The sequence below is a fragment of the Carcharodon carcharias genome, chromosome 15, assembly GCF_017639515.1.
Source record: "Carcharodon carcharias isolate sCarCar2 chromosome 15, sCarCar2.pri, whole genome shotgun sequence".
Taxonomy (NCBI): Eukaryota; Metazoa; Chordata; class Chondrichthyes; order Lamniformes; family Lamnidae; genus Carcharodon; species Carcharodon carcharias.
The window spans coordinates 93328104-93351473 of NC_054481.1; positions in this window are offsets into that span (position 1 = coordinate 93328104).

Below are 23370 nucleotides of genomic sequence, written 5' to 3' on the forward strand. Positions count from 1 at the left end.
TCCAGTTTGCGTTGGGCTTCACTGGAACAATGCAGCAAGCCAAGGACAGACATGTGGGCAAGAGAGCAGGTTGGAGTGTTAAAATGGCAAGCGACAGGGAATTTTGGGTCATTCTTGCGGACAGACCACAGGCATTCTGCAAAGCAGTCACCCAGTTTACGTTTGGTCTCTCCAATGTAGAGGAGACCACATTGGGAGCAACAAATGCAGTAGACTAAGTTGGGGGAAATGCAAGTGAAATGCTGCTTCACTTGAAAGGAATGTTTGCGCCCTTGGACGGTGAGGAGAGAGGAAGTGAAGGGGCAGGTGTTGCATCTTTTGCATGGGCATGGGGAGGTGACATAGGTGGGTGTTGAGGAGTAGGGGGTGATGGAGTAGTGGACCAGAGTGTCCCGGAGGGACCGATCCCTACGGAATGCCGCCAAGGGGGGCTGAAGGGAAGATGTGTTTGGTGGTGGCATCATGCTGGAGTTGGTGGAAATGGCGGAGGATGATCCTTTGAATGTGGAGGCTGGTGGGGTGATAAATGAGGGCAAGGGGGATCCTATCATGTTTCTGGGAGGGAGGAGAAAGCGTGAGGGCGGATGTGCGGGAGATGGGCCGGACATGGTTGAGGGCCCTGCCAATGACCGTGGGTGCAATACCTCAGTTAAGGAAGAAGAAGGACATGTCAGAGGAACTGTTTTTGAAGGTAGCATCATCAGAACAGATGCGACGGAGGCGAAGGAACTGAGAGAATGGGATGGAGTCCTTACAGGAAGCGGGGTGTGAGGAGCTGTAGTCGAGGTAGCTGTGGGAGTTGTTAGGCTTGTAATGGATATTGGTGGACAGTCTATCACCAGAGATTGAGACAGAGAGGTCAAGGAAGGGAAGGGAAGTGTCAGAGATGGACCACGTGAAAATGATGGAGGGGTGGAGATTGGAAGCAAAATTAATAAATTTTTCCAAGTCCTGACGAGAGCATGAAGCGGCACCGAAGTAATCATCGATGTACCGGAGAAAGAGTTGTGGAAGGGGGCCGGCGTAGGACTGGAACAAGGAATGTTCCACATACCCCATAAAGAGACAGGCATAGCTGGGGCCCATGCGGGTACCCATAGCCACACCTTTTATTTGGAGGAAGTGAGAGGAGTTGAAGGAGAAATTGTTCAGCGTGAGAACAAGTTCAGCCAGACGGAGGAGAGTAGTGGTGGATGGGAATTGTTCGGGCCTCTGTTCGAGGAAGAAGCTAAAGGCCCTCAGACCATCCTGGTGGGGGATGGAGGTGTAGAGGGATTGGACGTCCATGGTGAAGAGGAAGTGGTTGGGGCCAGGGAACTGGAAATTGTTGATGTGACGTAAGGTGTCAGAGGAATCACGGATGTAGGTGGGAAGGGACTGGACAAGGGGAGAGAGAAGGGAGTCAAGATAATGAGAAATGAGTTCCGTGGGGCAGGAGCAAGCTGACACGATCGGTCTACCAGGACAGTTCTGTTTGTGGATTTTGGGTAGGAGGTAGAAGCGGGCCATCCGAGGTTGGGCATCCATCAGGTTGGAAGCTGTGGGAGGAAGATCTCCAGAGGAGATGAGATCAGTGACAGTCCTGGAAACAATGGCTTGATGTTCAGTGGTGGGGTCATGGTCCAGGGAAAGGTAGGAGGAAGTGTCTGTGAGTTGACGCTCACCCTCCGCAAGGTAGATGTCAGTGCGCCAGACAACAACAGACCACCCTTGTCAGCGGTTTTGATGACAATGTTGGGGTTGGACCTGAGAGAACGAAGTGCAGTAAGTTCAGAGACAGACAGATTAGAATGGGTGAGAGGAGCAGAGAAATTGAGATGACTAATGTCACGCCGACAGTTCTCAATGAAAAGATCAAGAGAAGGTAAGAATCCAGAGGGAGGGGTCCAGGTGGAGGGAGAATATTGGAGGTGGGTAAAAGAATCTGTTGAACGGGAAGAGGACTCCTGCCCAAAGAAGTGAGCTCGGAGACGAAGACGGCAGAAGAAGAGTTCAGCATCATGCTGAGCCCGAAATTCATTGAGATGAGGGCGTAAGGGTATGGAACTAAATCCTTTGCTGAGCACTGAACATTCAGCGTCGGAGAGGGGAAGGTCAGGGGGTATTGTGAATACAGCCCCTGGGGCTGGGATTGGAAGATGGGGTGGGGACGGAGGGACAGGCAGGGGTGGAGGGTCCTAGATGGGTGTTGGTGTCGATGAGTTGTTGGAGCTTGCGTTCCTTAGCACTTGAGAGAAAGAGAAAAAGTTTCTTGTTGAGGCGTCAAATGAGATGACGAATAAAATGAAACTTGGGGCACGTGCAGCTTTGAAAAAGGGTACGGTGGTGCAGCTGAAGGGAGAGGTCGCATGTGTCCATCCGGCGGCGCATGGCACTGAGTGTGGATCTCAGAATGTGACAGGAACAGCAGTCCAAGAAACGTTTTATGTCCTGGAGATACCTGTAATCCTGGGTGGGTTCGAAACAAGAGGGATGGAATTTCCTTGTTCCAGTCCTACTCCGGCCCCCTTCCATAACTCTTTCTCCGGTACATCAATCTTTACTTCAGTGCTGCTTCATGCTCTCGTCGGGACTTGGAAAAATGTATTAACTTTGCTTCCAATCTCCACCCCTCCATCATTTTCACGTGGTCCATCTCTGACACTTCCCTTCCCTTCCTTGACCTCTCTGTCTCAAACTCTGATGATAGACTGTCCACCAGTATCCAATACAAGCCTACCAACTCCCACAGCTACCTCGAGTACAGCTCCTCATACCCCACTTCCTGTAAGGACTTCATCCCATTCTCTCAGTTCCTTCGCCTCCGTCGCATCTGTTCTGATGATGCTACCTTCAAAAACAGTTCCTCTGACATGTCCTCCTTCTTCCTTAACCGAGGTTTTCCACCCACGGTCATTGACAGGGCCCGCAACCGTGTCTGGCCCATATACCGCGCATCTCTCCTCACGCCTTCTCCTCCCTCCCAGAAACATGATAGGATCCCCTTTGTCCTCACTTATCATCCCACCAGCCTCCTCATTCAAAGGATCATCATCCGCCATTTCCGCCAAATCCAGCATGATGCCCCCACCAAACACATCTTCTCTTCAGCCCCCTTGGCGGCATTCCGTAGGGATCAGTCCCTCCGGGTACACCCTGGTCCACTCCTCCATCACCCCCTACTCCTCAACACCCACCTATGGCACCTCCCCATGCCTACGCAAAAGATGCAACACCTGCCCCTTCACTTCCTTTCTCCTCACCGTCCAAGGGTGCAAACACTCCTTTCAAGTGAAGCAGCATTTCACTTGCATTTCCCCCAACTTCGTCTACTGCATTTGTTGCTCCCAATGCGGTCTCCTCTACATTGGAGAGACCAAACGTAAACTGGGTGACTGCTTTGCAGAACACCTGCGGTCTGTCCGCAAGATTGACCCAAACCTCCCTGTCGCTTGCCATTTTAACACTCCACCCTGCTCTCTTGCCCACATGTCTGTCCTTGGCTTGCTGCATTGTTCCAGTGAAGCCTAAAGCAAACTGAAGGAACAGCACCTCACCTTCCGACTAGGCACTTTACAGCCTTCCAGACTGAATATTGAATTCAACAATTTTAGATCTTGAACTCCCTCCTCCATCTCCACCCCCTTTCTGTTTCTTCCCCCTTCCTTTTGTTTTTTCCAATAACTTATATAGATTTTTCTTTTCCCACCTATTTCCATTATTTTTAAATCTTTTATGCCCCCCCACCCCCACTACAGCTGTACCTTGAGTGCCCTACCATCCATTCTTAATTAGCACATTTGTTTAGATAATATCACCAACTACAACACCTCTGTGTCCTTTTGTTCTTTTGTCTGTGACATCTTTTGATTATTTGCTCCTATCACTGCTTGCTTGTCCCTACAACCACACCACCCCTCTCCTCTTCTCTTCCCCCCCACTCCCCCCCCCCGAATCCTTAAACCAGCTTATATTTCACCCCTCTCCTTGGATTCACCCAGTTCTGTTGAAGGGTCATGAGGACTCAAAACATCAACTTTTTTCTTCTCCGCCGATGCTGCCAGACCTGCTGAGTTTTTCCAGGTAATTCTGTTTTTTTTTGGATTTCCAGCCATCCGCAGTTTTTTGTTTTTATTGGTTTTTATGACAGTTGATAATATTTTCATGGTCACCATTACTGAGATTAGCTTTCAATTGCAGATTTATTAAGTTAATTTAAATTCCACCAGCGTCGTGCTGGGATTTGAACCCATGTCCCCAGAGCATTAGCCTGGGCCTCTGGCTTACTAGTCCTGTAATATTATCACTTGGCCCACATACTATGCTAAACAGCAAAGAAATTTAAATCTACTTTGTAATAGTGTAAATTAACATTGGCTTTTGTAATGATCCCAGCTGATAATATTGGACAAGTAAGATCCTAGAGTGATACCTGGCTTGATAAATCCTAGCTTTTATTTTTTGTTTGAAACCATGGAGGAAAGTTATTGAATAAATGCACAGGAGTCTGCTAATGAATTTTTAACGCAAAGAATAAAACATATATTAAACAAGAAAAATGGACTATATTACAACAGAATAAAAGGTTGGAAAGATTTCAATACAAACACAAGAAAATGATTCAAATATTCATTATTCCTTTACCCAACTATATCTTTACAGATGCATAGAAATTCAGACAGATAAACAATTTACCATATCTATCTTGTACTCTAATATTTAGGGTAAATATGAAGTCCAAGTGAATTCTGGTCAGTGTCATGAAGCAATATTAATGTGTATAATGTTATAGGAAATTATTTTTAAATTGTACTTGTATTAGGGTCTGTGTTTGTGTGTGGCTTCATTGGATTAAAGCCAGCTAATGTGGGTATTTTGATGTATAGTAGTTTGAGATGTTAATTAGATAAACGTAAGGCTAGAAGGTAAAGAGGACATTTGCATTTGTTGAATAAACTATTCAAAAGAAGGGAGTAAAATCTTGCACCTAGCTGGGAGTCACCAAGCAATGTGTTTATATTATTAATAAAATTGGTGCTATGAGAGGGGTTTTTATTGTTAGAAGAGGTGGAGTTCAAAGACCTAGTGATATAATAAGAATTTACATTTAAAGGGAAAGCTAGATATAACCCAAGAGGAGTTTGTATGTGCAGGTCAGAGGCATGTAAGATCTAAGCAGCCTTTAAGCCCTACAAGTGTGTCTGCAAAGGAGAAACTATAAGGAACCTCATTTTGAATTTGTAAGGTCAAATGTGCTTTGCCTGGTGTCTGTTTAAAGTCTATGGGTTATTTGTTGCCTTGGTGAAGATTTACCTGGGAGCGATGAATTTGGGGATTTGTTTAAAAGTTATTATGGTAGTAATTTTTAGACATGCGTATGTGTTTAATTTCTTGTTCAATTAATAAATGTTTAAGTTAGTTTATATTAAAAAACCTCTTGGTGGTTTAATTTCTGAATTCAGAGTTGCACCTCAAACATACCAATTGAAAATATAACTTATGCAGTTGTTTAAGTTTCCCCCTGGGATTTAAGCAACTTAGCCTTTACCAACTGCTGTGTCATAATATCAGACACACCACAATCCAAAGTAAATGACAGATACAACCCAAGCAGATTCCATAGATTCCTCCATAACCCACCCAGACGTTCTTCATACCATCAGCCAACCAATCTCACTGAAACTCTGAGATAAAAACAAAAAAACTGTGGATGCACCTCTCTCTCTCTCCCCCCCCCCCCCCCCACACACCTTAAACCAGCTTATATTTCAACTCTTTCTTGGACTTGAATTCAAGTTCTATCGAAGGGTCATGAGGACTCGAAACGACAACTCTTTTCTTCTCCGCCGATGCTGCCAGACCTGCTGAGTTTTTCCAGGTAATTCTGTTTTTGTTTTCTCACTGAAACTCTGACTTTCTCACGAGGGTTTCCAATCTCTACATTTGAAAAAGTCACCTTGAAATTCTCTCCAAACATCGATCCCAACCAGGATCCACCTCTCGGGTTTCAATCTCGCTTTCCTGAGATGCCTTTCCTCTGGATCTCTGAGTACATTCAAGCTTTACCTCCCAAGCCAAATTTCAAATCTTCAGCCATGCCAAGCAGAATGCCACTGCTCCAAAGGAGTACCTGTTCCCCAGCAGTCCGCAACACAGAGTCACCAACCTTAGGCTGCCCTCTCAGATCTTCTGGACTTCTCTCAAGCCCACTTTGCTTCAAGTGTGCTCCCTGTAGCTCTGCCTTTAATTTGGAGCGCATTTCTCTGCTCCTTAATTTTAACTTTAATTAAGGGGCCCCTTTCTGATCCTCGTCTTTGTCTCTTACCTGGGATTTCTTCTGGGATTTTTTTTTTCTCTCTGTCTCACTCCTTGGCCTGGGACCCACTGCCTGTCCCCCACTCCTGCTCCCTTGGGTCATCTTCTCTCTAATGGTGCTCCGATTCAGATCGCCTGACCTGCAGTTTCACACTGTTTGGCTTCTTTGCTCCCTTTTCTTCTGCACATTTGCGCATGGCCGGCTCCCGGCCTAAAGAACATAAAAAAACCCCAAACTTCCCACATGCGGCCTATTCCCGGTCTGCACATGTGCAGAAGGCACTTAGCTCCGACCTCGATTTCGAAGTAATTTTCACGTTTTGTCACTGCTCCAGTCACTGTGGTCAGGTTCACATCCTTTAATGACTAGGATCCATCAAACAATTAAGAGATGATTTTATTTGAAGTCTGAAATTATTTTTTTCTGCTCCACGTAACTTAGAGAGTAAATCTTTAAGCACACTTACGTTCACTATTTATCACTTATTGGTGTGTCCCAATCTCACTTCCATTTTTAAATTAAATATTTGGGCCTTTTTCCCTCAGAATTACTGGCAAACAATGTGACTAGTGAGGATACATCCTGTAAGGACTGTGGGAATCCGGTCACATTAAGCCATAATTGTCCAAAGGACGATGGTGGTTTGATGACCTCCCCATAGCATAGGAAATGCAGATGATGCTTTGCAAGGGAAGTTGGAAGCAGATTTCTAGGTGGACTCCTTGCTTACCCCAGGATGCCCAGGCAGTGAATTATTGAGTCCTTGGCTTAGGAAGGTCCCAGCTTCAATCTATGAGGCAGAATTTTGCCGTCAGCGAGCAGGGGGCAGGGCCCGCATGCCGACACGTGAAATGATGCAGGATGACATCAGGCAGAACCCCTGACCTCATCCCACCCCATTTACATTTTAAGAAGGCAGGGGTGCTGCAAAATCAGCTGCGGGCCCGCCGACCTGTCAATGGCCAATTGAGGCCATTGACAGAATCAATTATACAATTAAAGGACCTGCCCTTAAGGTTGGTGGGTCGGCCAGGAGCCCTGGGGGCAACTAGATAAAACATGAAACCTCATCTAGCGGTGGGATGAGGTTTCATGTAGGATTTTAAAAAGTTTAATAAAGTCATTATGTAAATTATGAACATGTCCCATCTCATGTGACATGAGGGGGACATGTTAGGGAATTTTTATTTTTTACTTTTCATATTTTTAAAAGTGTGAGCTATCTTCCTAAGGCAGAACTTAGCCTCAGGGAGATGTGCGCACGCGCGAAAGAGCGCACTCTCACTTTTGGGGAATCCCCCCACCCGCACAGGGAGTGTATAGCACTTCCCACCGGATGTCATGCTGGGCGGACCTTAATTGGCCCGCCCATGTAAAATGGCCTGCTTCGCCAGCAGGGATCGGCTCCCCGCCCGCCGGAGATTGGGTTGGGCCCGCCCGCCCAACAGGCAGAAAATTCTGCCCATGAACTGTGCTGAATTATCGTATCCCACGTGGAGGGAGATGGGTTGCTGTCTTTGGATTACAGAGGAGAATTTGGCAATAAAAGTTGTTCCTGAACTTTCACCATTGACTATTATGGAAGTACATGTTTGTGTATGTGTGTGTGTGTGTGTGTGTCTGTGTAGGGGGAGGGGAAGTGGACATTGTTGTGATGCTTCCTGCAGTTAAACAGCCTTCATATGGCCACTTGTTCCAATCTTGGAGCATGTTTGATACCTGTGGAACTGCTGGGGTGTGGTGAGAAGGGGTGTGGGATTCAGGCTAGTTAATTCTTTCTTAAATGGTTAACCAGGGCAGAAACAGTTCCCAGGTTTGTTTATTTGTTGCAGTTTGATAGATTTGATAGCAAATAAAATAGTTATGCAACATGCTAGAATAGTGAGACTGATAATATAATTGGGAGGCATTTGCAATATCCCTGTCCTTCATCCGATTTCGGGCTTTGGCTCACAATGTATTCAACTTTATAATGTTATTGAAAGTGTGATGAAGGCCCCTTCACTCTGCACAGAGGGAAACAAAAGGTTTCTATTGGAAGGGGTCATTCAGCCAATCATCTTCCCAAAGTGTTTTGAGTTGACTTAATTCTGGACAGATCAGCTGTGCCCACAGGTTCTGGGTTCAAGTTCCACACCAGGATCTGAGCTCAAGAATCAAGGCTGACACACCAATGCAGTACTGAGGGAGTGCTGCACTGTCGGGAGTGCTGTCTTACAGATGAGACATTAAACCAAGGCCCTCTCGGGTGAATTTAAAAGAGCCCACAACAGTATTTTGAAGTATACCAGAGGAATTATCCAGTGTGTCCTGGCCAATATTTTTCTTTCACAGTATCTCAGAAACACATTATCTGATCATTTTTGCATTGCTGTTTGCGGGAGCTTGCTGTGTGCAGATGAATGTCACACTTAGTATGTAACCATAGTGAATATATTTGAAAAGAACTAATTGGCTGTAAAGGGGGATGCAAATGCAGGTCTTTTATTCTATTCACTATTCACACTCATGCACTTAAGATACTTGCCAGTCGCCATTGTCTCTCAGTGACCGTTCCAGTCCAGGTGCATATCGCTCCTGCCTCCAGCTGCTACATTCCTATTCCCAGGAAGTCGTTCTGGCTAGGTGTCGGCAGCACCCTGGAAAAGTTTATTTAAGTAAGGCCCAGCCATTCAGGTCAACAAGACCTCCAGGTTCCCAACCTGGCAGAATTCATCACTGGCTATCAGTCTCCCACATACTCACCAGGCCCCCTTGTAAAAGTCGAAACCAGTGACTCTGTGGGATCTTGTTGCTTAGCATAGTAATGAATGGGAAGTCACACCAGCAGTCAGAGAGATTTTTTTATTAATATTAAAGCCCTGCTGTTTATCTTTAAAGGGACGTTTGTAAAGTGACATTATAGTAGTCGTCAAATATTTAATATATTTTAGTAAATTATTTCCAAAAATACCACATTAAGCTGATAAAAAACAGTAAGCTGTAATGCATGAAGGCTGTGATCAATTGCTTTAGCTGGCAGCATTCCTATGAAGCTCTATATGTAGGAGGTAATGTTTTATTATCATATTGTGTCATCTGTGACTAATATATTGTTCGTATTTTCATGAAAGGGAGCTTGTGTCTCACTCCAGTAGAACTTGAACTAGTTTTTCTGTTTATTGATCATGCTGCACAGTTGTGAATAAGGCTGGTAAAAGCTACATCCCAGAAATGAAGGTCAGACCAAACAACTGGCCCCCAAAGTCAAGCATTTAACGGCTCCTGTCCGATACACTCTGCCTCATTGCTGCATATTCACCATGTTGAAATTAAGAATTAATTTTACTCTGGTTCATCTTATTTCCATTCCTCAAAATTGTAAAATCTCTCACCTCCCTCTGTGCATTTTTCATTCTGGAATCATTATCCGTCCCTCAGTCAGCTAATACCTAGCTTAAGGCAGCTGAGCAATGGGGAGAGGCTGCAGAACCTGAGATCGTTTGCTGTGGGATTATAAAGTTCGAAGGACTGATTATTTTAGCCTTCCCAGTTGATACCACTCTCGCCTTTGAGTCTACAGATCATAGATTCTAGCCCCACTTCCGACACCTGAGCACACAATCAAGGTACAATCCCGTGCAGCACGGAGGGAGTGCTGCACTGCTGTAAGTGTTGTCTTTAAACCTGTGCCCTCTTAGATTGACATAAAACATCTCACGGCACGGTTTGAAGAAGAACAGGGGAGTTCTCCCGAGGGTCCTGACCAATATTTATCCATCAATTAACATCACGAAAGAATCACAATGAAATTTGAATCAGTAATGCCTGCTGTTTGAGTGCTAAGGATCTCATTTGATGTCCAAAGTCACATGCGCACATCTCTAGGGGTGAGTCAGGTGCTATATTGGTACCACCCACGGTGGTTGACAGGGCCCTCAACTATGTCTGGCCCATTTCCCGCGCATCCGCCCTCACACCTTCCTCTCCCTCCCAGAACCAAGATAGGGTACCTCTTGTCCTCACCTATCACCCCACCAGCCTCCGCATTCAAAGAATCATTCTCCGCCAACTCCAGCATGATGCCACCACCAAACACATCGTCCCTTCACCACCCCCCCACCCCCCTCCGTTGGCATTCCATAGGGACCGTTCCCTCCAGAATGGTCCACTCCTCGATCACCCCCTACACCTCAATCCCCTCCCGCGGCACCTTCCCATGCAACCGCAGAAGGTGCAACACCTGCCCCTTTACTTCCCCTCTCCTCACCGTCCAAGGGCCCAAACACTCCTTTCAAGTGAAGCAGCATTTCACTTGCACTTCCCTCAATTTAGTCTACTGCATTCGCTGCTCCCAATGCGGTCTCCTCTACATTGGAGCGACCAAACGCAGACTTGGTGACCGCTTTGTGTCTGTCCGCAAGCATTACCCAGACCTCCCTGCCGCTTGCCATTTCAACACTCCACCCTGCTCTCATGCCCACATGTCTGTTCTTGGCCTGCTGCAATCTTCCAGTGAAGCTCAACGCAAACTGGAGGAACAGCACCTCATCTTCCGATTAGGCCCTTTACAGCCTTCTGGACTTAACATTGAGTTCAACAACTTCAGATCATGAACACTCACCTCCATCCCCACCCCCTTTCCGATCCTCTTTTTTCCAATAATTTATATATTTTTAATATTTATATATATTTTTAATATTTATACATATTTTTTGATACATATTTTTTCTTTTCCCACCTATTTCCATTATTTTAAATGTATTTCCATCCATTGTTTTATCTCCACCTTTTAGCCTATTTCGATCCCTTCCCCCCACCCCACCCCACCCCTACTATGGCTATCTGTCACTTGCTCATCCTGCTTTCTACCCTTAATGTCCCCATTAGCACATTCCTTAGCTAATATCACCACCATCAACACCTCTTTGTCCTTTTGTCTATGACACCTTTGGCAATCTCCACCTATCACTGGCCCTCTATCCAGCTCTAATTGTCCCACCCACCACCCCCCCCTTAAACTAGCTTACATTGCACTCTTCTAATTTTCCTTAGTTCTGTTGAAGAGTCATTCAGACTCGAAACGTTAACTGTGTTCCTCTCCGCAGATGCTGTCAGACCTGCTGAGTTTTTCCAGCTATTTTTGTTTTTGTTTCAGATTTCCAGCATCCGCAATACTTTGCTTTTATCTTGGTGATGACTTTAATGCATGTGCAGTAATGGTCTCAGACCCGCAACATGGATTTGCCGCAGCCCAAGCTACAATCATGTGAATCAGCAGTCAGCACAAAGTTATTGTGCTCACATTGGACAGGTACAATAGCCTGAAATTTTTGGGTGGCCCGCTCTTCCTTCCCGCCACCCAAAGAGTCGATGAGGAACACATCCCCGCTGACTCCGAGCATCCCACAGCCAACTGGCGCTTGAATGCGGGCGGGACTTCTGCTTCTCACTCGGGAGGAAGTCCCGACCTAGAGAGCCACAAGCCAATCTGATTGGCTGGCGTCTCTCCAGCCTCTTCAGCGACACCGCTGCAGTGGACAGAAGAGGAAGTTCAGGAAGACATTGGAGCCTAAGTGTGGAGAGCGGAGGCCAAGGTAAGTTGAAGGGATCCCAGGGGAGAGTAGGGAAGGCCTGGGGGGAGGGTGGGAGGGTGGTGTGAAGTGTGTGATCGGGGTGTAGTGGGGGAGAAGTCGGGGAGTGAGGGGGAAGAAGGTCCAGAGGCCACTGGACCTTAAGGGGGAAGTGCTCCCATCAGAAGGGGGTTTCTGATGGAGGTGCCCACCCCACTCTTCCTGCCCGAGATCTAGGCCTGTTGATTTTTCCTGCCCACCACCGCACTTAGTGGAAATCTGGGACAATTCCGCACTTAGACTCTGGGGACTGCTTGCAGTCTCGGTCCTGTTCACTGCAGCTTCTGGCGCAGCTGGGACTAGAGAGCAGACAGCCAGTCAGATTATCCAGCAGCTCTCTGAGGTGGGACTTCGTACCGAGTGAGGGGGCAGAGGTCCTATCTCCGGACCATAAAAGCTTGCGGGAACGTGAAATGGCTGCAGGGCAACCAGCTTCAGCAGCAATGTGCTCACCGTCGACTCTTTGGATGGTGGGAAGGGAAACCCCACCTGAAAAATCCTGGCCCATGTGCTCCGGTGATCTGTGCCTTCCGTTCATACAGAGGCTGCATCAGTTGGCAAGTGCATTCCACCATTCCCGCAGTAGCCATTATGGTCCACAAGAGTGTGGCAAGAAACAGGCTTTTTTTTGTTAAAAAGAGGAATCCCAGGCTTTAATGTGACATTTTATTCGCTGACATTTTAGTCTCATCAAGAACTGCAGTCAGGCTGTCAAACTTCCTTCAGTACTCATTCAGGTTTGGCAGTTGGAAGGTCACCTGAAAGGCCAGCAAAATAACTGCAAAATAGTAAGCAACCATGGAGAGCTTCCCATGGCACACACCCAACCCCCAGAGCCCACTTGTAACTTGTGCTGGCCTTTACTGCAGAGGTAAGGGAAATGCCCCGGCTACTGTTCAGTAAGCCCGGCCTGAAAGGGAATCGCTGAAACGACAGGTTATATTGCTCACTCGACCTCTCCAAGCTGGGCTCCCGAGACACGGCAGGGCTTGCTGCTTCTCTAAGTCTCCTTGGCCACAAATTTAGACAACATGCTTAACCGAATTCTCCAGAGCCCTGAAGTGATTAATTGAGGACTAACCAGCACTGAATCCTGCACCACATGAGAGGAGAGGCCCAGCATTAACTTTCATGTCAAATGATTTCACTACCTGGAAGCTGACCCAGAGGGCAATTCAAACTAATGCTGCTTGGCAATGGAGGCCTCACTTTTGGGATTCTATTGTAGCCAGAAACAAGCAGATCAAAAGGCAGGAAGAAAGGACTGCAAAAGAAAAATGATGGGGTGGAGAGGGGAAAGAAAATCTCCAAGAGCAGCTGGTATATTGTGATTGGGAGACAAAAGCACCTCCTAGGCAACAATGAAGAAATATGGTAACGCCAGGTTGGCTGTAGGAAATACATGATTAATATTTTATACTATTTTGTTGTGTGGCAAGTTTATACCGTAGCCAGCACTCTCAGCCGTAAAACTCTTGTTTCATTGCTCTCTAAAATCCTGTTCCAATTTGCTTTACTCTCCAGTTTTCTTCTCACCTTTTCCCGATGCCACAGGATGTGGGCATATCCTCCAGTACCCAACTGGCCCTAAATCACATGTGAGTTTGGACACTGGGTATCAGCAGGCTGTTCTACATGGGATGCGGCACAGCTGAACATAGCACTGCCTCACCTGATGCAGACATAAGTGCCCTGATGTTGAAAAGCGAGCAGTAGCAGAAAGCCTGGATGGTCTTTCCTCTTATGAACCCAAATCCACTCTCGACTACAAGTCAGTAAACCAAGAAGCAAAGGGAAATAGGAAAGGGAGTAGGCCATTTACCCCCTAGGCCATTCAATTCGATCATGGCTGACCTATATTTCAACTCCATTTTCCCAACTTTGCTTCATTTCCTTCACTCTTACCCAATAAAAATCAGTCTACCTCGGTCTTGAAAGATCCAATTGACCCCGACATCCAGAGCTTTATTCAGGGGCTGGGAATTTCAAATTTCACTCACTCTTAATGTGGAAAAATGCTTCTTTATTTCACCACTGAAGAGCCGACCCCCCAGTTTTAACATTGGCCAAGATTTCACGCTTCCCCGATTTTTAGGTGGGGGAGGGGTGCGGGATGGCATGAATTTGGAGGAACGGGATTCCTTCCAGGCTCCTGCTTGCCCCAACCATGCAGCGATTTTATGCTGGGGCGGGCAAGGCCTCAGACAGGAAGCCCACCGTTGCACCAATTGGGGCCCTTGAGGGGCCAATTATATGCTCCTTAAGGCCCGATTCCTGCCCCGCCTGAATTTTTAGGCTGAAGGGAGGATTGACCTGACCTGCAGGAGATGGGACTTCCGCCCTTCACTCGGGAGGAAGTCCCGCCTCAGAGAGATGCCAGATTATCTGATTGGCTGGCTGCTCTCTAGTCTCGGCAGTGCCAGGAGCTGCAGTGGACAGGACTGGGACTGCAAGCAGTCCCCTGAGCCTAAGGGCGAAATCGCCCTAGATTTGCACTAAGTACGGTAGCGGGCGTGAAAAAAGTTATTTTATCCGCCAGCCGCAATGGTGCATTTTCGTGCTATGTCGTTCCCTTTCGGCCTAACTAAATATCCAGCCACAGGAAACGTCTCGTTGGTGGGCAGCCTCTGATTTACCCGCCACACTATTACCTCGCTGTTTCCTTGCACTGGGCATTATATTTAAACTGCAGCCATGTGCACATTTCTCAACGCTTGTAGCCCAGGGCTACTCCGGTGAAGACATGGCCCCAAAAGCCAAGAAGCGTGCAGTCCCCCAATTCAGTGACACATCCCTGGGGTGCCTTCTAGGAGCAGTGGAGGCCTGCTGGGATGTCCTGTACCCCCGCTCTGGCTGCAGGAGGCCCATCAGTCTCACCACTCCAACTTGGGAGGCGGTGGCAGAAGTGGTCAGTGCCAAAGTTGCACACAAGAGGTCAGCCATCCAATGCAGAAAGGAGGTGAATGATCTCATTCATGCCGCCAGGGTAAGGCAACCATCTCATCACTCTAAACTCACACACTCACAAGGCCATCATGCATTCACTGGCATCTCACCTACTGCCAGCTCAAGGGACATTGTCACTCACTCTCACACACACACACACACCCTCACATCTCTGCCTCATCTCCTCTGGAGGCTGCTTCCTCTGACATCACCGCCTTGAGGCCATTTGCACAGATTGACATGTGCCCCCACACACACTGGGATATAATCCTTCCCCAGTGCAGCCTCTTCCCTTGCCCGAGGCCACTTCTCCCGCTTCCCCAAGCAAGTCCTGGCCCTACAGGCATTGAAAAAATGACCCTGCTCAGGCCTCGGGCAGGAAGGGTGGGGGCAATTCCACCAATGGCCTCTTTTCAACATCGACTGGTCAGGTAAGCAGGGTCCTGCCCGTGAGCCTCCCTAAAAGTGATGTGGTGCTGTCTGTGAAGGCTGGCGCTGATGACTGTGAGCGCAGCCGAAGCATGGTAGGCAAACAAACCTCAAAGTCCTGAGCGAAGTGCAGCTCACCAGATGCACGTCGCTTATGTGCAGTTGTGAAACACATCAGCGTACAATCACGCCAATGTGCCCAGATGATCCAGCATGAGGGGGTGGTTCCTGCAAGTGGGACTTATAATGAGATGGTAAAGTATTGAAATTAGGTTCCTGACATGCGGCAGTGGGAAATGCGGCCCACCATTGACGGGTGGATCAGACAATCGCAAACTGGTTTCACAGCGGCATAAAAAGGATTTTTAGCCTTCTTGCCATATTGTTCATCCACGTCCGCCATGACACCAGCTGGAAAAGGGACTGGATGATCCTGCCCTAAATCTCAGGACCAAATGAGTGTGGGCATCTCAGGGTGGGGAGCAGAGCTGAGGCTTGGTATGGGGTTGGGGAGGGGTGGGGGGGAGGTGGGGAGGGTGGCAAAGTGGGAGGGGTGAGCAAGGGGGTTAGGGGTGTTGAAGGAATCATCAGAGGGGTAAGGAGCACATATGCAGGAGGCAGACCTTGTGGTGGAGGATGGTACATGATGTTGAAAAGAGGCCTTATATGGAAGTGCCCCCACCCTTCCTGCCCACGGCCTGAGCAGGGTCATTTTTTGGGCTTCCTCCCACCTCTGAACTCACTCCACCAGGCTGAAAATTGATCATGGGTAGGAAACAGCCCTTAAGAACATAAGCAATAGGAGCAGGAGTAGGCCATTCAGCCTCTCTAGCCTGCCCTGCCATTCAATTAGATCATGGTTGATCTGCCCCAGGCCTCAACTTCTCTTTCGTGCCAGCTCCTCATAGCCCTCAACTCCCCGATCTACTCCCCTTTAAATACTTTCAGTGATCTAACCTCCATAACTCTCTGAGGTAGAGAATTCAGACATTCGCTACCCTCTGAGAAAAGAAATTCCTTTGCATCTCAGTTTTAAATGAGTGTCTCCTTATTCAGTAACTGGGTCCCCTGGTTCAAGATGCCCTCTCTAGTGGAAACATCTCAACATCTACCCTGTTAAGACCCCTCAGAATCTTGTACGTTTCAATAAGATCACCCCTCATTCTCCTAAACTCTAATGACTAAAGGCCTAATCTGTTTAGCCGTTCTTGATAAGTCAACCCCTTCATCCCAAGAATCAGCCTAGTGAATGTCTAATGAACTGCCTCCAATGCCAGTATATCCTTTCTTAAATACAGGGACCAAAACTGTACACAGTACTCCAGGTGCAGTCTCGCCAACACCCTGTACAGTTGTAACAAGACTTCCCTATTTTTAAATTCCAATCCCCTAGCAATACAGGCCAAAATTGCATTTGCCTTCTTAATTACTTGCTGCACCAGCATGCTAACTTTTTGTGTTTCATGCACACGAACACCCAGATCCCTCTGTGCTGCACTTTTTGGGAATCTCTCTCCATTTAAATAATAGCCTGCCTTTTGATTTTTTTCCTACCAAAGTGCATGACCTCACACTTTCCTACATTAAACTCCATCTGCTAAGTTTTTGCCCACTCATTCAATCTATCTATATCCCCTTGCAGCTTCCTTATGTCCTCATCACAACATGCCTTCCCACCTATTTTTGTATCATCAGCAAACTTGGATACATTACACTTGGTCACCTCCTCCAAATCATTAATATAGATAGTAAATAATTGATGCCCTAGGACTGATTCTTGTGGCAATCCACTAGTTATGTCTTTCCAACCTGAAAAAGACCCATTAATCCTGACTCTTTGTCTTCTGTGTGTTAACCTTCCCTCAATCTATGCTAATACATTATCCCCAGTACCGAGAGTTCCTACCTTGTGCAATAACCTTATCAAATGCCTTCTGGAAATCCAAGCACACTACATCTACTGGTTTCCCTTTATCAACTCTGCTTGTTATATCCTCAAATAACTCTAGTAAATTTGTCAAGAGTGATTTCCCTTTCACAAAACCGTACTGACTCTGCTTGATTGCATTAAGTTTTTCTAAATGTCCTGCTATTTCTTCCTTAATAATGGACTCAAGCATTTTCCTAATGACAGATGTTAGGCTGAATGGCCTATAGATTCCTGCTTTTTGTCCCTCTCTTCTTGAATAGGGGCGTCACATTAGCGGTTTTCCAATCCACTGGGACCCTCCCAGAACCCAGTGAGTTCTGGAATATTTTGACCAATGTCTCCATTATCTCTGCAGCCACTTCCTTTAAAACCCTTGGATGCAGGCCATCAGGTCCAGGTCCTTGTCTGCCTTTAGTCCCTTTAGTTTGTCAAATATTTTGTCCCTCGTGATAGAGACTGTTACAAGATATTCCCTCCAATTAGCTCCTTGCTTATCTGATATCTTTGGAAAGTTTATAGTGTCCTCTACCATGAAGACAGATGCAAAATATTGGTTTAAATTATCTGCCATTTCCCTGTTCCCCATTATCAATTCTCCAGTTGCATCCTCCAAGGGTCCATGCTCAGTTTAGCTACTCTCTTTCTTTTTATATACTGGTAGAAGCTCTTGCTATTTGTTTTTATATTTCTTGCCAATTTACTTTCATAGTAAATTCTCTACCTCTTTATTAGCTTTTAAGTCATCCACTGCTCGTTCCTAAAAAATTCCCAATCCTCTGACCTACCACTAGTTTTTGCTGCTTTGTAAGCCTTAGTTTTTGATTGGATACTATCCTTGATGCCTTTGTTAACCATGGGTGGTTCATCCTTCTCATCAAGTCCTTCTTTTTGATCAATATAAATATTTGCTGAGCATTATGAAATATCTGCTTTAGTGCCTGCCACTGCTCATCCACTGACCTTCCCCTTCATCTATTTTCCCAGCCCGCTTTAGACAACTCTTTGTTCATATCTCTGAGATCGCCCTTACTTAAATTGGGGACATTGGTTTGAGACCTGAGTTGCTCGCTCTCAAACTGAATTTGAAAATCTACCATGTTGTGATCGTTACCCCAAAGAGGATCCTTAATTATGAGATCTCTTATTAATCCTACCTCATTGTACATTACTAGATCCAAAATAACCTTCTCCAGGATAGATTCTGAAATGTATTGCTCTAAGAAACAATCCCTGATGCACTCTGCAAATTCATCTTCCATGTTACCCTTGCCAATCTGATTTGTCCAGTCAATATGCAGATTAAACTCACCCATGACAATGGTAGCACCCTTTTTACATGCCTCCATTATTTCCCGATTTATACTTTGTCCTACAGTGAGGCAACTTTTTGGCGGCCAACAGATGACTCCCATCCATTACTTCTTTCCCTTGCTATTCCTTATTTCCACTCAAACTGATTCCACATCATGTTCTATTACACACATATCCCTACTCACCATCGCACTGATACCTTCCTTTATTAACAAAGCTACCCCACCTCAATTTCCTTTTTGTCTATTTTTCCGGAATGTCAAATACCCTTGAATGTTGAGTTCCCAGTCTTAGTCACCCTGCAACCACGTCTCTGTAATAGTTATCAAGTCATATCCATTTATTTCTATTTATGCTGTCAACTCATCTATCTTGTTACAAATGCTGTGTGTATTCTGATAAAGAGTCTTAAGCTTTGACTTTTTACCATTATTGCTCATTTTGTTTCTAATTTCTGCTGCAATCTTCTGCTTATATTTTCTTCCCCTTCTTGTCACACTTTGATTATTGTTCACTTCTTTACTACAATTCACCCTCTACTCTCTCGGCTATTTTTGATTTTCTAGATTTCCCTTCAATTGAATTCCCACCCCCACCCCCCCACCGACTAATTAGTTTAATTAAAATTATTTTTAAGTGGCCATTAATTAGCCACTTAAATGCCTCAATTGGGGAAAGGGTAGGCAGGCCAGCCTAGGCCTCATCCGTCCAACTGTAAAAGTGCAGAGAGATTGGACAGGGCAGGGAAAGTCATCCGGGGAATTTTAAGGCTCCCTCCCCCACTGCTTGCAAACCCATCGGCAGGGGACCATAACATCCTGCCTATGAAATAGGAGCTGGAGTTGGTCACTCGGTCCCTCAAGCCTGCTCTGCCATTCAACAAAACAATGGCTGATCAACTACCTCAGCTTCATCTTCCCACATTATCCTCACATCCCTTGATAACCTTAGTACCCAAAAACCTATTGATGCCTATCTTGAATATATTCAATAGCTGAGCATTCACAGCTCTCTGAAAAGGAGAATTCCAAAGATACCAAACTCTTTGAATGAAGAAATTTCTAATCCCAGTCCTTCTCAATCCTAAATGGCTGACCCTTTATTCTGAGACTGGGTCACCCAATGTTCTAGAGTCCCCAGCCAGTGGAAACTGATTCACAGCCTTCAGCCTGTCAAGCTTCTTAAGAGTGTTAGATGTTTCAATGAGATCACCTTTCATGCTTCTAAACCTTGGGGAATATATGCCTGGTCTACTCTCCTCATAGCCAAACCATCTCATCCCAGAAATCACTCACCTTTGTTGCACTCCCTCTAAGTTATCCTTTCTTAGCCAAAGATGCCAAAAGCATACACAATGCTCCAGATCTCACCACTGGCACTTGCCTGTACTCCTTTCATTTATCGGAATAGTGCCTGCCACAAATTAAGCTGGTGTTACCAATGTTAACACCAATGCCAGCAGAAACTGATGGAGGTGGTATCCTAGCAACACAATAAATTATTGGGACATATATCAAATGTTATAAAACATGTACACTTTGAAATGGTGCTTCTCACCTTGGGAAACTGCATCAACAGATGCAAGAACATGATTTTAGCTCTAAACTTGTTGAGAACACTTAGAGCAACAATGACCCAGAGTAACTCATGAGTACACCTAGACTGTCCACATAAATGCAATGTAATGTGATTCACCTGATTAATTAGCATATCATCATCTGTCTGGCTTATTTGTTTAAGGGTGTTGCAGGCAAGATCATGAAAATCCCAGGTTATCTGGGTAGGTATCTCATTAACATTTATTGGACGTAAATGCATTGGATGCAGTTCAGAGGAGGTTTACTGGATTGATACCTGGGATGAGCAGGTTGACTTATGAGGAAAGGTTAGACAGACTGGGCTCGTTTACACTGGAGTTTAGAAAAGTGAGGGGTGACTTGATTGAAGTGTACAAGATCCTGAACATCTTCAACAAAGTGGATGTGGAAAGGATCTTCCCTCTCGTGGGTGAGTCCACAACTAGGGGACACTTTTAAAATTAGGGGTCGCCCTTTTAGGATAGAGATGAGGAGTTTTTTTTTCTTTAAGAGGGTTGTGTGACTTTGGAACTCTGCCTCAGAAAGCAGTGGAGACAGGGTCGCTGAATAGTTTTTAAGGCAGAAGTAGATAGATTCTTGTTAGGCAAGGGAACCAAAGGTTATTGGGGTTAGATGGGAATGTGGAACTTGAAACATAAACAGATCAGCCATGATCTTATTGAATGGCGGAGCAAGCTCGAGGGGTCAAATTACCTACTTCTGTTCCTAATTTGTATGTTTGCAAATTCGTATAAATTGTCTGCCGCATAGTAATAACTCTACTACCAAAAATAATTAATTGTCTGGAAAGCACTTTGGGACATTCTGAGCTCATGGAAGTTGTTACATAAATACCAGCTCTTTGTTTGTTTGAGATATTACAAATCTTGCACTTGTACACTCTTCCTGTAATTATTTACCATGATAAATTCCTACATTCTTATGTAAAATAGAAATTATTTATATAACTGGGGGAGATGGAGGTGTAATGGTCATATCATTGGACCTGTAAATCAGAGCCCCAGGCTAATGCTCTGGGGGCATGTGTTCAAATCCCACTACAGCAGCTGGTGAAATTTAAATTCACTTAATAAATCTGGAATTGAAAGCTAATCTCAGTAATGGTGACCATGACAACTATCAACAATTGTTGTAAAAACCCATCTGGTTCACTAATCAAAATCTGACACCCTTGTTTAGCCTACATATGACTCCAGACCCTCAGCAATGTGGCTGACTCTTAATTGTCCTCTGAAATGACCTAGCAAACCATTCAGTTCAAGGGCAACTAAGGATGGGAAACAAATGCTGGCCTTGCCAGTGATGTCCACATCCCATGAAAGAATACATTTTAAAAAAGAATCACACTGTTATTAGATCACCTCACAGGTGGTGGCACTGCAGTGCCCCAGTTTTCCATCTGCAAGCTCCTCAGCTCAGATTGCAGACAGCCTCCTATCTATTTCCTCTTTCACTATTAACATTGATAGAAAATCAGACAATTAGATAAAGAATATGGACAGAAGATATGATTTTAAAATGGAGGCAGACACATCTGTACACCCTGTGTCAGGGTCCTCCTAACAATGTGGGATCATGATTAGCACATTAAATATAATCTCCTGCATAAAGCAGGCAAAGACTTGACCACTCATTTCCGGTAAAGTTGAAAATGGACCAATAGCAGGGTAGGGGTGCTAAGTGCTTCACCACACAGTCCCGTTCCTGTGCACCAGAGGACCTGAAAATTGTCCTTGGAAGTTCAGCAGTGACTCAAATTCCAAATTCCACCCCTTAGCTGAACCTTAGGTTCCCTCTCCACAGTGATGGGAGGCTTGCTCCCCACGCTGCGATCTCTCACGTACGAGTGTTTACAAGCTTCAGGGCATCATCCCAGTTCTGACAAACAGCATGATCTCCTCCAAGCGTATTTCAGAATCACCCACGTTGCCGCCGCAGGTCAGCTGGTAATCAAATCCTCGGAACCGATCTCAGATCGTGGACTGCAACGGCTCAAGAAGGCGGCTCACTACCACCTTCTCAAAGGCAATTAGGGGTGGGCAATAAATGCTGGCCCAGCCAGCAACATGCACATCCCATGAATGAATAAAAAAAAATCCTTTTGCAACTCTAATGGCATTAGGCCTTCACACCTCAATGACACAATGTTGTCAAATTCCAATACAGTTTTGGTTGCTTTCTAAAATGTTTATAACTGAAAATTGCCTTACATATCTCCCATTAAGAAAGGACTTGCATATATATATATCACTTCTGATAGCCTCAGGGTAAAAACTTACAACATTTACAGTGCTTCTTTTGTAGTCACTGTTGTAGTGTACTTCATGCAGCAGGCAATTTGTGCACAGCAAGGTCCCACAAGCAGCAATGAGATAATAAAATCAAAAGAAGAGTCATATCAGGCTCGAAATGTTAACTCTGTTTGTCACTCCACAGATGCTGTCAGACCTGCTGAGCTTTTCCAACACTTTCTGTTTTTATAATAGTGAGATCATGACAAGATAGCCTGTTGTTTTTTTTTGTTAGCGATGTTTATTCTGAGTGATAAAATAGGCCAGGTTTCAAATTGATTCCACGGTTGAAGGGTTGGAAAAGGTTGAGGGGTCGGTAGAAGCTGATGTTTCCCCTCACTTTGCCACAAGACCCCGTCAAAATCTGGCCTGCCCCATGCTCCAGTCCACCCCAATTGAGGAGCCCGAACAAGATTTGATGGCAGGTAAGGAATTAAGATCAGTTTGGTACATGTAATGCTAAAAGTGTCCCAATTTCAAAGTGTCACACTTTGGGGAGGATTTTCCCCTCGTTGGGTGGGCGGGCCTGAGAGCGGCCATGCAACGGTCCACCATCTGCGATTGGGCCCCAACTGCGATTTCATCATTGGATGGCCAATTAACGACCAGCCCGTGTGAATCGCATACTGATATGCTCAGCGCTGCCTGGGCGGGGGAGCAGGGTGAGCGCGGAAGCCAGTGCATGCTCGTTGGGTGAGCTCCGTGAAAGCTCCCCGAAGGCACAGTCTTGCCTCAGGGAACTGAAGGTTTTAAACTTTACAAATGGAGATTTTAAAATTAAGGAAACTTGTCCCCCCCTGTCACGTGAGCAGGGACACATTAAAAATGAGTTTTAAAAGCTTTTATATCTTTCTCAATCACTGTTGAAAACATCACCCCTTTTGCAAAAAATGCAAAGGCCGCTTGGCCTATTCGCCACCCGCCAACCATAAAATTGGATGGGCAGGGAAAAATTCAA